The following is a 17,777-nucleotide window of genomic DNA, read 5'->3' as shown; positions in this document are numbered from 1 at the left end:
CGAGAAAAGATAAGATGAATATCAAGAGTATAATAAGGATAATTTCCAACTCCACATTCCGACTCTCACAAAAAAGATAACTGGGTGTACGAAAATTAAGTCTGATAATGATGGAGGGAATTAGATTAGGAAATTAGGCACTAAAAGTGTCAGATGATGTTTTATACCTGGGCAGCAAAATAACTGACGTTAGCTGAAGTGGAACACAGACTGGCAATAGTAAGAAAAGCGCTTCAGAAAACGAGAAATTTGTAATCATTGAATTAATTTGAATGTGAAAAAGCATTTTCTGAAGATATTTGTCTGGAGCGGAAGTGAAATGTGGACGATGATAAGTTTAGACAACAACAGGAGAAAGTTTTTGAAATTTGATGTTACAGGCGCATGTTGAAGATCAGATAGGAAGATCAGCTAACTAGTGAAGTGGTACTGAAACAAATTGGGGAGAAAGGCAATTCATGAATCAAGTTGACTAAAAGGAGGGATCAGTTGATTGGCCACATCCTGGGACATCAAGGAATCGTTAGTTTGGTAAAGGAAGGAAGAATGTTTGGGGAGGGGAAGTAAAAGCTGTAGGGTGGGGGGCGAGACCAAGATGTAGTAGTAGTGCGCAGATTATAAGGCTTGCACAGGATAAATTTAACATAGAGACCCATATGAAATCAGTCCTCAGAGCGAAGACACCACCACTCCAAAATACTTTTCTGTAATTCCCTATCGAACTAAAGTGTACAAAATATGTCAACCGACTGCTTTATAAAGGGTGTTAGGACTGAAAGCGCACATGTTTCTACTGATGAATGTGGACAATGTACTAAACAACATTACATCAATATTTACTTCATTTGCAGACTAATAATTACAGCTGTTACACGTAGCATGTTTTTAGGTTGGTTAGTACCTTCAAGCACACATAGAACAAAGAAGTCATTAATGTTTTTTTTTCCCTGGGCAGCCGGTCTGGTACTGAAGTGTGAAGGCATGGGCACAAAACGGACAGTCTATACTGACAGGTATAGTCCACTTCACAGTGCAATTATGACCGTGCAGAAAACATCAGGTGGTAAAATGTGATGTGTTTGCGGAAAGGCTGTTAGATACGGAGAAAAAACAACTACCTCACAGAAGTTGGTACAAATTAAGGAACCTATGATCACAATGCTTGTACCTATACCCCTAACACCCCGTATTTCTCGAAAGTTGCTAATAATTTTTATGCTAAACAATTTAGAGGGGTCTGTTATTTCTTTTTTCAGGTCATGTATCATCAACACAAACAGCCAAGATTTTTTGCGCTACCTATTCTGTTTTATTGACATACAACGAAATCGTGCTATTAGTTCTGTTTCATACGACATATCGTTTGGCATCTTCAAGAGAGTTATAAACATGTGAGTAACGTTGAAACTCGGTCTTTTACTGTCGCAAGAATCCTCTGGAGGAAGGATGAACGGGATGATCTGTTTGTTTGTAACACAAAGATTCCCTTCCAAATCATCTTCCACCCTGTAAATCTTCCTGAGTGGGTCGATGGATGAATCAGAGACTCAACTTCAGCCTGCATGAGCTATGTCAACCTTTCAGTATTTTGGTAGTTGTAGGACTAGCAGTAAATGCAGGGCGTGCCATCAATTTTCTATTGCTTGGAATGTCGCTGTCCAGCAGTTGGGATGATAGGTAACGGTATCCCCTCCCCTTAGTGAGGACGGGCCCTCGAAAATCTACGAGCAGGCCAGCACTTTCCATGTAGTCAGCAGCTTGTAAGTATGGTACAGTATCTTCATTGAGCTTACTGATATGGTTTGGAGTTAGACATCTTGTCGTTATTTAATCATATAGCAACTTTCTATTGGTTTTCATGTAGTGCTACGCTTCAACAGTTCTTTCTGAGGTTACATTTCGAGTTGTATTCAATCAGTTTTCGTGTGCAGAGGGCGTCTTGGTGAGATAGCCTTTGTCCATGAGGCGGTGGTATCACATGTACTTAAAGATCAATGAGCTTAGTGTTTCATGCTTTGGTTTATTTCTAAATTCAAATACGTGTTTATGAAACTTATAGAGTCTTTTCTATGAGAATTTGTGTGATTTTTAATGCTTTCATTCATGCTTTAGACTTGATTCTCTATTGGAGCCCACACCACATGGTATTTCATTCAACCAAAGCTCATCCTGATGTGTTTAAAAGTATGTATCATCGCCTTCAGCGATTCCAGTTAGTCATTTTGTGGTCTCTTCTCTGGAAACATTTTTATCTGAGTTAAGGCATTTTCATTCTATGTTGAAAACAATATTCATAGGCAGAACCTACCACATGTCCTTTATCCTGCTTCCAATAAGTAGTAGTATGCTTCATATCATCGTACTTAAAATTACGAGCCGAACGAGTACCGACATGCATAACGAATGCCTTCTCGATTTGCATTTATTGAATTCAAGATGTTTTGTTACCATAAAACAAACTACGTCTGTGGTAGCATCCCGATGTGAATGAACAAGTGTTATTCATTATTTTAGGGGAGCATGTAATTATATCTATGTCAGTTTCGTTGTTTTCCGTGTGTCATTAGCTGAAACCATTCTTATTTGCCTTTTTGTGAAGATCGATGGCAATTACGTTTGTTAGGCGTCCATAAATATGTGTGATCATTGACCCATTACCCAAAAACCACATGAACTAATCCCATCCGAGAAGCTAATCTGTTACCACGAGGTAAACAATGCTAGAAAAGAAAGTGAAGTTGACTACTGGGAAGTGTATTAGAGTGCTCCATGGACCATCTCATATCCTTGAGCTTGTATGCCAATGAAAATTATCCATTACACATAGAATCGCTCTTAATTATATCTGTGGCCCTAACCAACTGAAATAGGACAATATCTTTTACTTATCTACTTACCACATGCTAGCTTGTTGATATGCAGATAACCTTCTGTCAATGTATGTTAATTAAACGGCCCCAATTGTTGCCGTATTGGTTCCTGGGCAATCTACCTCACGTCATCATGAAGTTGAAGCCTATTCAGTACATCCCCCTTACAAGTGGCGAGCCCTGGCAAGAATTTTCGCGACCGCGAGAATAATCTGAAACAGAGGCAGACGAACGACAATTATTATTCTCTTTCAGAAGCGTTACAATCCGGCTTGTGTTCTTGATTCAGCGGTGAGCAACAGTGTTTTTTCCGCTTTGTAATCAGAGTATTCATGTTGTATCTTTTGGAGGTAATTTCTCTGGGTGAATATATGTGTATGTAAACAATTTTTGGAGGATTTGTTAGGCTTTCATTCTGTATTGATTAACACAATTATATTTTTTTCCTCAATTTTTCGAAAAGTGCACTTGAGCAGCAGGTATTGTGATTGGTAAATAAGAGATATAAGCATCACTGCTCCCTCGAAAGCAAAAAGTTTAGTTGTATGGTTAGCTTTCGAGACGAAATGTATGAAATGATTATGACCTGCTGAGGGATTTGGGATTACTGGGAGCTGTAGTGGCAGCTACCGCAGTCGATCCACATAACAAAGCAGATAAGGCTGAACAAATTGTGTGAACACATGTACAAAGTCAGGAGTGGAAACTGCTAATGTGGAGCTCCCAATCCGAGTTGAAACAGCTGAAACATGGACTGAATCGACACATTCTCAAACTGATGTACACGCACTAATTTTGTGTAAGCTCGATAGTATCGACAAGGGGTTTACCGAACAGAGGAAAGAAGTCTGGGGACAGAAAGATAGTAATGAATGAAAAATTGACACACTAGGAAACAGATTGGATTCGGAATTCGCTGAAAATCGAAATTCCGCGGACGTAATCAGACAGGAGGTAGCTGAAGTAAGAGAAAAGACTGGCGTGAATAATCAGTAGGAAGATGAAGTGGCAGAGAGGATTAGTGAAGTGCAGGAACGCCAACGGGAATTAACTGAATGACTTGCGAGCCGCGTAGTGCCGATCGGGTATGATTTGATCGTGTGTTTTGGTGGGACGCCAACAAATAGTGGTCAGACCAAAGAAATAATAGGTGAGACTTATTCTGAACATCAGTAGGTGCTAGAACGTGTCTGCCAACAGGTGGCACACCAGGAAGTTGTACTGTAAAAATGAGAAGCTGAGACTAGTAAGGACACTGAAAAACTATACACACTTGCGATTGCTGCAGAACAAATTTCCTTGAGGAGCTAAAGCAAATCAGATCGTACACAGCCGGTAGCTATCAGTGACGGCGATAGGATGCTGTCAATGCTGCGCTTCAAGCAGACACCGCTCGAAATCAGTAGATGCAATTGGGAAGGATTGTTTCAATTACAGCAAGCCAACACGACTGGAAAGAAATGCGAGTTCATAGTACTGTCTAGTTCGGAGATACTGACGAAAGTGACAAGCAGAAAAGGATGAAGTCGGAACATCTGGGGGATCTTGAAGACAGGTTGTATAATGTGCGCTGATCTCTGTGACATGCGGCACTAACTGCACAGTATTACAGCATCAAAATCGACGACGATGAGTGTAGGCGTATTTCGTATCAGTACAGAAGTACTCTTTATTTCCAGATGCCGTGAATGAACAAATGCTTGGACGTGAGTCGATCAGTTTTAACATACTCTTCGACTTTCATGGGGACTGTTGCTCAAGATGAAGTTCATTTATAGTCATCCACAAGAGGAAGCACCAGTGCAGATTCAAATTTCAATGGGTAACTGCAAACGGTAACGATTAGTTCCAGAAAGCTTTTGTAAATGAATCCAGGTTAAGAGTATCCAAGATACGAGGTGCATTCAAGTTCTAAGGCCTCCGATTTTTTTTCTAATTAACTACTCACCCGAAATCGATGAAACTGGCGTTACTTCTCGACGTAATCGCCCTGCAGACGTACACATTTTTCACAACGCTGACGCCATGATTCCATGGCAGCGGCGAAGGCTTCTTTAGGAGTCTGTTTTGACCACTGGAAAATGGCTGAGGCAATAGCAGCACGGCTGGTGAATGTGCGGCCACGGAGAGTGTCTTTCATTGTTGGAAAAAGCCAAAAGTCACTAGGAGCCAGGTCAGGTGAGTAGGGAGCATGAGGAATCACTTCAAAGTTTTATCACGAAGAAACTGTTGCGTAACGTTTGCTCGATGTACGGGTGCATTGTCTTGGTGAAACAGCACACGCGCAGCCCTTCCCGGACGTTTTTGTTGCAGTGCAGGAAGGAATTTGTTCTTCAAAACATTTTCGTAGGGTGCACCTGTTACCGTAGTCCCCTTTGGAACGCAATGGGTAAGGATTACGTCCTCGCTGTCCCAGAACATGAACACCATCATTTTTTCAGCACTGGCGGTTACCCGAAGTTTTTTTGGTGGCGGTGTATCCGTGAGCTTCCATTGAGCTGACTGGCGCTTTGTTTCTGGATTGAAAAATGGCATCCACGTCTCATCCATTGTCACAACCGATGAAAAGAAAGTCCCATTCATGCTGTCGTTGCGCGTCAACATTGCTTGGCAACATGCCACACGGGCAGCCATGTGGTCGTCCGTCAGCATTCGTGGCACCCACCTGGATGACACTTTTTGCATTTTCAGGTCGTCATGCAGGATTGTGTCCACAGAACCCACAGAAATGCCAACTCTGGAGGCGATCTGTTCAACAGTCATTCGGCGATCCTCCAAAACAATTCTCTCCACTTCCTCGATCATGTCGTCAGACCGGCTTGTGTGAGCCCGAGGTTGTTTCGGTTTTGTTGTCACACGATGTTCTGCCTTCATTAAACTGTCGCACCCACGAACGCACTTTCGACACATCCATAACTCCATCACCACATTTCTCCTTCAACTGTCGATGAATTTCAATTGGTTTCATATCACGCAAATTCAGAAAACGAATGATTGCACGCTGTTCAAGTAAGGAAAACGTCTCCACTTTAAGTATTTAAAACAGTTCTCATTCTCGCCGCTGGCGGTAAAATTCCATCAGCCGTATGGTGCTGCCATCTCTGGGACGTATTGACAATGAACGCGGCCTCATTTTAAAACAATGCGCATGTTTCTATCTCTTTCCAGTCCGGAGAAAAAAAATCAGAGGCCTTAGAACTTGAATGCACCTCGTAGGTTGCAAATAAGCATCCTCATGATGGAAACCTACAGTGATATAGATCACCGGAACTCTGTCACATACTTTAAAGAAATGATATAGTGCACCCAGTACTTAGATGCACCATATGATCTGCCAGAGTTAACTGGGTTTTCCTGGCGAAGTTGCCTAATTGGTTGTGAGGGGAGATCGTGAAACTCGGAAGGAACACGCAGGATGTATACTCACTTCAAAGGTTGTTTCAAGAATTAGTTTACGACCAAAATTCAGAACACAAGACTGTGTGAGACGATCGGGAGGCGATTCTCGTCGAAGTACAGAAAACTATGAGCAGAGAAATTGGCGGTCTAATTATCCACGAAACCGGAGTACCTGGAAATGGGACAGGAATCACAGATGTGGTTTTGTGCGGCCAATGTCAGGACAACAATGACTGGCGATGTTTTAATGAGAACGTGCAACCACTGAATAATGAGTCTCCTTTATGCATCATGAAAATCCGATCAGCTGATACCGACAACAATGAACGTAGTGTGGGAGAGGTTGAGAATCAAAGGAACTGACTATTAGAGGTTGTAGTAAGTCATGAGAGTGAAACTGGAGAGTGAAATGAAGGGTTAAAGATTTTGTATATAGGTTTTGATAGTATGAAGGTGGGCGGGGAAGGGGGGGGGGGGGGGAGACGACGACGACGACAACGACGAGGCTGTCAATTCAACTAAGTACCTGGGTGTTAAAATTACGAACAACTTCAGTTGGAAAGACCACATAGATAATATTGTGGGGAAGGCGAGCCAAAGGTTGCGTTTCATTGGCAGGACACTTAGAAGATGCAACAAGTCTACTAAAGAGACAGATTACACTACACTCGTTCGTCCTCTGTAAGAATATTGCTGCGCGGTGTGGGATCCTTACCAGGTGGGATTGACGGAGGACATCGAAAGGGTGCAAAAAAGGGCAGCTCGTTTTGTATTATCACGTAATAGGGGAGAGAGTGTGGCAGATATGATACGCGAGTTGGGATGGAAGTCATTAAAGCAAAGACGTTTTTCGTCGTGGCGAGATCTATTTACGAAGTTTCAGTCACCAACTTTCTCTTCCGAATGCGAAAATATTTTGTTGAGCCCAACCTACATAGGTAGGAATGATCATCAAAATAAAATAAGAGAAATCAGAGCTCGAACAGAAAGGTTTAGATGTTCGTTTTTCCCTCGCGCTGTTCGGGAGTGGAATGGTAGAGAGATAGTATGATTGTGGTTCGATGAACCCTCTGCCAAGCACTTAAATGTGAATTGCGGAGTAGACATGTAGATGTAGATGTAGATGTCGAAGACGACACTCATTGAATAAAATGAGGAAATAAATGCCATTAAGTGTCCCATAGTAAATTTAGATGTAAATAGTGTTAATATTCAATATATTCTAGGCTATGGTAGGCAGGTGTCAGCTATCAGGAAAGATGTGTTCATACGAACAGAGAATGACTTGTGTTACCACTGCAGAAGACTCAGGTCAAGGATTCAGTTTATGAAAAGAACTTGGAAATCTGGCAGCAAATGTGGTTAGATTTCATGCCAATTTCCTAATAATCTCCTCATTAAACTGTTGAGGCGATCCTTGGCTTAGACTTTTGAGTCATTATCGGGTCCTTGATGTGAGAGAAATTTGTACCTAGTTAAATGTTGGTAGACGTATAGTCACACTGACCTTTGATGACTGTATGAATAAAGATGATTTTGTGACTGCGTCACTTGGCACAGTAGCAGACTCAGGTTTATGGGCAAGGAGAGACTTATATACTGCAATATGTTTGTACTGTGAGGACGACAAAGAAAAGGAGTTAGCTCAAATGATTGACGAAAAGGTATGTCATATAGAAATGAGGCATGAGTGGAAAGAATTAGGTGGGATACTGAAAGCAAGCAGAATTGTATTTTGTGAATTACTGGGGACGATTAAGAATTTTCTATAGTAGTTCCACATGAAGGAGCATCGAATGTTCTTTGTGTGGCCATATCCAAAACTGCAGGTACACAAAGCTGGAGCCAACAGAGTGCTCACATAACAGCCCATGGCTTTGTGTACCAAAAAAGCACAGAGCAGTCAGGTTAATCCTAGACTCAAGACAGATTAACAGCATTTTCGAAATGGAGACGCACTGACCAGAGACTTTTAGTCTGACAGTAGTTACTCCAACGATTTCAGATAGTTAAGGTGTGGACATCAGTCGATCTGACAGAAGTTACTGGCAAGTAGAATTGCACCCCTCATACTAGGAATATACAGTATTTCTGTGTTACGAAAAGTGTTATCAATTCAGGAAGCTACTATTAGGCTTGAACATGTCTGCATTGGCATTTATTCGAACATTAGCACCGCGGTTGCTAAGTCATAGCCTAAATATGCCACTTTCTAAGTTGACAATGTCCTCACAGCTGAAAAATCATGGGCAGCACAGAGCCAAACGTTAGATACGTTGTTGCAAAACATTTCGCGTGCACAACATCACTCTGAATCTAAGTAAATTAAAGTTTGGAGGAAAGACTTAAACTTTTTAGGTTATGTTGTCTTGTCTAAGGGTATTCGTCCAGACCTGGAAGAATTGCAGGCAGTTTGGGAGCTTCCTGCATCTGCATCAAATGAAAGGTGCAAGGATTTCCCAGTCTCATAAATTTAAAAAAAATAGTTCATTAAAACTGAGAACTTAACGCCACCAATTTTTTGTAGTCTGGTAAAGGGAAAAGACAGTATGAAAGTGGAGTGAGGATGCACAGAAATAATTTCAGGAAATAAAAAGAGCACTATTGTTGGCTCTGATATTGTTTCAACCTGATCTGAACAAGGAATCCTGTTCCTCATTGGCAAGTTCCCAATCCACTTTAGGTGTGACTCTCTTTCAGAAATTTTAGCATCTTGGGGCAATACGTCCACAAACAACCGCATTCACAAGCTGAGTCTCTAATCAAGTGGAGAAAAATTATTCGTTTACCGAGATAGTCCTCTTTACCAAGTCTAGGCACTTCATTTTTGGTCATATAACTGAAGTGCATTCAGATCAGAAGGAACTGCAATTTCTATTGTCAGCAAAACTAACTCACAGATGATTAACACAAGAACTTCAACTCAAAATCATTTACGTGCTGGGACCAAAAATACACTCCTGGATATGGAAAAAAGAACACATTGACACCGGTGTGTCAGACCCACCATACTTGCTCCGGACACTGCGAGAGGGCTGTACAAGCAATGATCACACGCACGGCACAGCGGACACACCAGGAACCGTGGTGTTGGCCGTCGAATGGCGCTAGCTGCGCAGCATTTGTGCACCGCCGCCGTCAGTGTCAGCCAGTTTGCCGTGGCATACGGAGCTCCATCGCAGTCTTTAACACTGGTAGCATGCCGCGACAGCGTGGACGTGAACCGTATGTGCAGTTGACGGACTTTGAGCGAGGGCGTATAGTGGGCATGCGGGAGGCCGGGTGGACGTACCGCCGAATTGCTCAACACGTGGGGCGTGAGGTCTCCACAGTACATCGATGTTGTCGCCAGTGGTCGGCGGGAGGTGCACGTGCCCGTCGACCTGGGACCGGACCGCAGCGACGCACGGATGCACGCCAAGACCGTAGGATCCTACGCAATGCCGTAGGGGACCGCACCGCCACTTCCCAGCAAATTAGGGACACTGTTGCTCCTGGGGTATCGGCGAGGACCATTCGCAACCGTCTCCATGAAGCTGGGCTACGGTCCCGCACACCGTTAGGCCGTCTTCCGCTCACGCCCCAACATCGTGCAGCCCGCCTCCAGTGGTGTCGCGACAGGCGTGAATGGAGGGACGAATGGAGACGTGTCGTCTCAGCGATGAGAGTCGCTTCTGCCTTGGTGCCAATGATGGTCGTATGCGTGTTTGGCGCCGTGCAGGTGAGCGCCACAATCAGGACTGCATACGACCGAGGCACACAGGGCCAACACACGGCATCATGGTGTGGGGAGCGATTTCCTACACTGGCCGTACACCACTGGTGATCGTCGAGGGGACACTGAATAGTGCACGGTACATCCAAACCGTCATCGAACCCATCGTTCTACCATTCCTAGACCGGCAAGGGAACTTGCTGTTCCAACAGGACAATGCACGTCCGCATGTATCCCGTGCCACCCAACGTGCTCTAGAAGGTGTAAGTCAACTACCCTGGCCAGCAAGATCTCCGGATCTGTCCCCCATTGAGCATGTTTGGGACTGGATGAAGCGTCGTCTCACGCGGTCTGCACGTCCAGCACGAACGCTGGTCCAACTGAGGCGCCAGGTGGAAATGGCATGGCAAGCCGTTCCACAGGACTACATCCAGCATATCTACGATCGTCTCCATGGGAGAATAGCAGCCTGCATTGCTGCGAAAGGTGGATATACACTGTACTAGTGCCGACATTGTGCATGCTCTGTTGCCTGTGTCTATGTGCCTGTGGTTCTGTCAGTGTGATCATGTGATGCTGAGCCGCTGGCAAATCAATAAACGTTCAAGTTGATATGGGGGTCGCTGCAAGTCTCGTCAATTTTCAAATGAATTTGCAGTTATGGCCACATGTTCGAACTCTGTCAGTTAGACGGTTGGTCAGTTATAACTAGCAATAAGTTCCGTTTAAAGATCAGTTTAGCACAGAAGCCACTTACAAAAACATGACAAAGGAAATAACTTTCTTAGTTATAATCAGTGCTGATAAGGAGAAACTTTTTGGTCCGGACACAATTACGTCTTTTGGATTCTTCGTCAATGATGCATATCAGAGAATGTACCTTACCAACAAGTGGAAGAGCTCTGGACAGTACTCCTCGGCAGTTTTCATCTGGTCTGGGAAAGGAGAAAATTTCGAAGCTCATATTTTACTGAAAGCTAAAGCACGATTTCGATTTTTCGTCCAGGCAGGTTCCACTGGCACTCTGTGATCAGGTCAAGCATGAATTACGCAGGCTGCCGGAGCTGGATGTGATCGAAACTATCTCATCGAGCCAGCGGACAACACCCATGGTTACTGACAAGAAACCGTCCCGGAAACTCATGCTTTGCTGGGATTTTAAGGTCACATTGAATACTCAATCTGAAGTGGATATATACCCAATCCTGAAGCTCGATGAACCATATGCAAAGCCGACAGGCGGATGCTTATTCTCCGTTGTTGACTTCGCTGAGCATAGTTATAGCTTTCTTTAGATAACAGTTCTCAGAAGATTTTAGTAGTCTACACAATGCGCGGTTTATATACGAGGTGCATTAAACTTCTAAGGCCTTCGATTTTTTTTCTAACTAACTACTCACCCGAAATCGATGAAACTGGCGTTACTTCTCGATGTAATCGCCCTGCAGACGTACACATTTTTCACAACGCCGACGCCATGATTCCATGGCAGCGGCGAAGGCTTCTTTAGGAGTCTGTTTTGACCACTGGAAAATCGCTGAGGCAATAGCAGCACGGCTGGTGAATGTGCAGCCACGGAGAGTGTCTTTCATTGTTGGAAAAAGCCAAAAGTCACTAGGAGCCAGGTCAGGTGAGTAGGGAGCATGAGGAATCACTTCAAAGTTTTATCACGAAGAAACTGTTGCGTAACGTTAGCTCGATGTGCGGGTGCGTTGTCTTGGTGAAACAGCAGACGCACAGCCCTTCCCGGACGTTTTTGTTGCAGTGTAGGAAGGAATTTGTTCTTCAAAACATTTTCGTAGGGTGCACCTGTTACCGTGGTGCCCTTTGGAACGCAATGGGTAAGGATTACGCCCTCGCTGTCCCAGAACATGGACACCATCATTTTTTCAGCACTCGCGGTTACCCGAAATTTTTTTGGTGGCGGTGAATCTGTGTGCTTCCACTTAGCTGACTGGCGCTTTGTTTCTGGATTGAAAAATGGCATCCACGTCTCATCCATTGTCACAACCGATGAAAAGAAAGTCCCATTCGTGCTGTCGTTGCACGTCAACATTGCTTGGCAACATGCCACACAGGCAGCCATGTGGTCGTACGTCAGCATTCGTGGCACCCACCTGGATGACACTTTTCGCATTTTCAGGTCGTCATGCAGGATTGTGTGCACAGAACCCACAGAAATGCCAACTCTGGAGGCGATCTGTTCAACAGTCATTCGGCGGTCCCCCAAAACAATTCTCTCTACTTTCTCGATCATGTTGTCAGACCGGCTTGTGCGAGCCCGAGGTTGTTTCGGTTTGTTGTCACATGATGCTCTGCCTTCATTACACTGTCACACCCACGAACGCACTTTCGACACATCCATAACTCCATCACCACATGTCTCCTTCAACTGTCGATGGATTTCAATTGGTTTCACACCACGCAAATTCAGAAAACGAATGATTGCACGCTGTTCAAGTAAGGAAAACGTCTCCATTTTAAGTATTTAAAACAGTTCTCATTCTCGCCGCTGGTGGTAAAATTCCATCTGCCATACGGTGCTGCCATCTCTGGGACGTATTGACAATGAACGCGGCCTCATTTTAAAACAATGCGCATGTCTCTATCTCTTTCCAGTCCAGAGAAAATAAATCGGAGGCCTTAGAACTTGAATGCACCTCGTAAATATAAGCAGTTTGTCTGGAGGGTCTCGAATGCCCCTAAAATTTTACAGACGTTTTGGGAGCAGCTAATTCACAATGTACCTGGTTGCATAAACTATTTCGATGGCATCATCGTAGTGGGAATTTCCACAGCATTTAGCAAACCTCAGGTCACGCTTTTTCGTTCTGTGGGAGGTAGGATTAAGGCGCAGTCTAAGCAGATATGAAGTTTTTCAGCCTTCACTGAAGTACTTAGGCCACAGCATTTGTCACAATTGTATTTTACCATTTAACAAACACTTCAAAGTAACTGAATCAATTCCTTGGCCAGCAAACCTAGAGCAGCACTAGGCTTCTCTAGGGTAAATTAAATATTACAGAAAATTTCTTCCCATTGCATCCCAGGTAGTTCATCCATTACATAAGATGTGTAACAAAGGAGTGGCAGTCACATGGTCCATAGCATCTAAAAAGGAGCTCACGGAGCACAAGCAGCGTCTTGTCCAAGCACACATCGGAATATAGGTTGGGGGCCTTCGTCATTCACAGAAATGACGATGAGTCAGAGCAACCCGCAGCTTACGCTTCAAAAGCTTTAACCTCTGTGCTACAGACATATTCTGAAATTGGGAAAGAGGCACTGAAGATTATCTTTGCTTTGAAAAAAATCGTGTTTCTTTCTGGCAACAAGTTCCACCTGGTGATGGACTATAAGCCATTATTCTTGTTGTTCAATCAAGCAGCTCATTTACCACATCGTACTGCTCGCCAGCTCCATTGCTGGTGTTGGTCCTTTCCTGCCAGATGGCACCCTGGAACTGGCGTTTAGCAGAGGCTGCAAAGTGGGTGCTGTACCGGATGCAAAAAGTCATCGACATACAACACAGGGTGAACAGTGGCCCAACACAGGCTACCATCCCATTAATGGTGATGAGGAAAAAAGTGACACTCAACACAGAGGCCTGTGGAACACTGTTCACTTGGACCTGAAGGGAGTTGAGTGAAGTGCTGCTTCTAATCTGGAACAACTGTTGGGATAAAAACTAACGAATAAAAATCCGTAGGGGGCCTCGAAAGCCACAGTCGTGGAGGGTGACTAAAATGTGATGACACCAAGCTTTATGAAGATCAAAAAGGACTATGAAAAGGTGTTGGCGCTCAGAAAAAGCCTGTTGGACTGCTGTTTCCGACCTAAGCAGGTACTTGGTTATGGATCGTCCCTCCTGGAAACCACATTGATAGGCGGACAAAACGCCCCGTGTCTCGAGAACCCAGCATAATATTTGGGCAACTATCCTTTCAAGCAGCTTAAAGAGCACCTTAGTCAGGCTAATCGGACGGTAACTATCGAGAGACTTTGGATTTTTGGCTGTCTTAAGGATAAGGACTACTACGCTTTCTCTCCATTGCAAGAGGAAGGCACCTTGGAGCCAAGGACAGTTGAAGATCCTGAAGAGGTGTTACCTTTTGGGAACATTTAGGCACTGGATCATCTGACTGTGGATTGAATCAGGGCTTGAGGTGATGTCATGGAGCGAGGTAAGAGCCTGAAGTTGTTCCCAGTCGCCGGCCGGTGTGGCCGTGCAGTTCTAAGCGCTTCAGTTTGGAACCGCGTGACCGCTACGGTCGCAGGTTCGATTCCTGCCTCGGGCATGGATGTGTGTGATGTCCTTAGGTTAGTTAGGTTTAAGTAGTTCTAAGTTCTAGGGGACTGATGACCTCAGTAGTTAAGTCCCATAGTGCTCAGAGCCATTTGAACCATTATGTTCCCAGTCAGTGAAGTGTCAGTTATAGGATTCAGCTTGGTGGGGACTGAAACATAAGGGAATATTTCAGGTTGTTGCTTCTGCAGTATAGAGGTAACCTGATAGGAAGAGAATGCTGACGCTGTCGCAAAGTGGATCTCAAGATGTTCCATAAGAACCAATGAATCAGTACAAAGATCACCCTGTAGGACCAGACCTGGAACGTCTGTTGACGATTGGATGCCCATGAGACCATGGAGCTTGGCTCACACCTGAGGTGAAGAGGCACAGGTCCCCAGAGAAGAGTCGCAGCGCTCCAGGAATTCCTTCTTACTGCGTTTGATTAAATAGCGAGACTTTGCACGAAGTCACTTATAAGTGATAAGGTTGTTCTGTGCAGGATGTCGTTTGAATCACTGTAGGGCCCTTCGGCGATCACGAATAGCTATTGCAATGTCCCTGATCCATCAGGGCACCGGTCGACGGTACGGAGGGCATGTAGAAAGAGGAACAGCAGTTGCAGCGGCGTGGATGATCACGTCTGAGACTCCTTGCACAACCTCATCAATACAGTCCAACAGAGAGGCGGCAAATGTAATAGCAGAGGCATGCAAGGGATAGTTGGCTCTGTGAAGTGCCCAACATGATAGCCGGTGTGTCTGCCGGTGGCAAGGAAACGACAGGATAACTGGAAAGTGTTTACTGTCACAAAGGTCATCGTGTAGTGACCACTGTGGTTCAAATGGCTCTGAGCACTATGGGACTTAACATCCATGGTCATCATTCCCCTAGAACTTAGAACTACTTAAACCTAACTAACCTAAAGACATCACACAACACCCAGTCATCATGAGGCAGAGAAAATCCCTGACCCCGCCAGGAATCGAACCCGGGAACCCGGGCGTGGGAAGCGAGAACGCTACCGCACGACCACGAGCTGCGGACTAGTGACCAGTGTAGTGAAGCTACAAGATGAGGGGAAGAGATATTAGATCGATAGCTGAAAGGTGCCATGGGCGCCACTGAAATGGGTTAGGGAACCACCAATGAGCAGGCATAGATCATAGTCTGTGGAAGCTGGTCAATTAGAAGGCCCCTACCAGATGAAGAGGTTATCCCCCACTGGTGGTGGTCTGCATTGAAGTTCTTAAGCAAGAGAAAAGAGGTGAAAGTCGTGGGATTAATGTGGCCAGTTCAACAAAAACAAGTGGCCTGCCTGTAAGTTGGTAAATGTTGCAAATGATAATCGCTGAGGCCGGTTCCGCCCACACCTGCAATCAGTTCACCAACGCCACCTGTATGAACCAACTTACAGACTCCTCCAGATACCTCTTCAGCCCATTAAGATTCTGACAGAATGCATGATAGTACAGGGTGTTGGAGGATGATCACTAGTGAAGTGTATTTCTTGGAGAGCAACGCGAACTGCAGAAAAACATGTTCAAAATAGTTCAAATGGCTCTAAGCACTATGGGACTTAACATCTGAGGTCATCAGTCCCCTAGACTTAGAACTACTTAAACCTAACTAACCTAAGGACATCACATACATCCATGCCCGAGGCAGGATTCGAACCAGCGACCATAGCAGCAGCGTGGTTCCGGACTGAAGTGCCTAGAACCGCTCGGTCTCAGTTTGTCGGATGGAGCTCCTTCCCTTTTGCGCTTGGTAGATCAATACAGGGACGGTTAATGCTGTTTGTGGACGACGTTGAAGTAGTCGTCCGATGGAAGACAGATCTGGTGATCGAGCAGGCCAGGGCAACATTTCGACGCTCTTTAGAGCACGTTGGGTTACAACAGCGGTATTTCCTATTGGAAAACACCTGCTGGAATGTTCTTGGTGAATTGCGGCACAACAGGTCGACTCACCAGATTGACATACAATTTTGCTTTCAGGGCGCATGGAACAACTATGAGATTGCTCCTGCTGTCATACGAAATCGCACCGCAGACCATAACTCCAGGTGTAGGTCCAATTTATCTAACACAAACACACACACACAGGCTGTTTACAGGTCCTCAACTGGCTTCCTTCTAACCAATACGGGGCCTTCACTGACACCGAGGCAGATCCATATTTCATCACAAAACACAACGGACCTTCACCCCACCCTCCAAAGAGCTGTTGCATGACAGTACTGAAGTCTTAAATGGCGGAGGTTTGGGATCAGTGGAATGCACGCTACAGGGCGTCTGGCTCGGAGCTGTCCTTCAAGTAACCGATTTGTAACAGTTCGTTGTGTCACTGTGGTGCCGGCTGCTGCAGATGGAGCACGATGCTCAGAGCCACACGCCGAACAAGATGGTCTTCCCTCTCTGTTGTGGGACGTACTCATTCGGAGCCCGGTTTTCTTGCGATCGTGCATACTCGCGACCACCGCTGTCTGCAGTCACGTATACTGCCTTATATTCCTGCCAAGTCTTTCTGCAATATCGGAGGAGAAACATCCAGTTTCTCGTAGCCCTATTGCAGGACCTCTTCCAAACTCAGTGAGGTGTCGATAATGGCGCCTTTGTGTCCTTAAAGGCTTTCTTGACTAACATCAACACACCACTTCCAATCTCAAAGGTAACTAACACTCTCGATCGTTACAGAGTGTATTTAAATGAAATCCAGCGCCCCCCTTATGAGACAACAGCGAAATTTGAACAGACATCATCTTTTAGATGTAGAAACGCGCCTACCAACTTTCGTTAATGTCGCAACTCCTTCTTAGAGTTTTTTTTTTTTTTTTTGCAGTCAGTGTATTTAAGAAAATATTTAAAAAGAGGTGTGAAACTGGATGAGGCAGTGGTGGGGAGGACTTCGATTTATTGAATGTTTTCTGAGGAACTGCAGTGCATCGTAAATAGAGATCGCATACAAGTCGCTAGTGCGACCAGTTCTAGAGTACTGATCCAGCTTTTGGAGTCAGCATTAAGTAGGCGGGACATTAGTCATCGAACAACTACAGTGACCTGGTGCTAGGATAGTAACAGATCGTTATGGCCTATGCGAACGTGTAACAGAGACGCTCGGGAAACTTAAACGGAAACTTTGGAAAAAAGGCGTCGTTAATGTTGTTTGTCAAGCATGTCTGACAGCTAGGGGCACCAAATATCCTATCAACTGTTTCGTTGCTCTAAACCATATTATCAGTTTCTTCACTTTTTATGTGTTTCGTAGGTTTTAAACTTTTATAATTTCATGTTTGGAAACTGTTGTATGCTAAATATCTTATGATTGAACTTTACCTTATTCTGCAGTCCTTCCGACATCCTACTCGGGAAACACGTGTTGATTTTTAGGATTCCGTACCTCAGTTGGTAAGAACGGTACTCTTATAGGATCGGTTTTTTGCCCGTCGGTCTGGGTTTCTGAACTAGCAGACGTATCAAGTTGAAATTTATGTCACGTACTA

This window comes from Schistocerca cancellata, chromosome 4 (assembly GCF_023864275.1).
Source record: "Schistocerca cancellata isolate TAMUIC-IGC-003103 chromosome 4, iqSchCanc2.1, whole genome shotgun sequence".
Taxonomy (NCBI): domain Eukaryota; kingdom Metazoa; phylum Arthropoda; class Insecta; order Orthoptera; family Acrididae; genus Schistocerca; species Schistocerca cancellata.
This window is presented reverse-complemented; position numbering follows the sequence as displayed.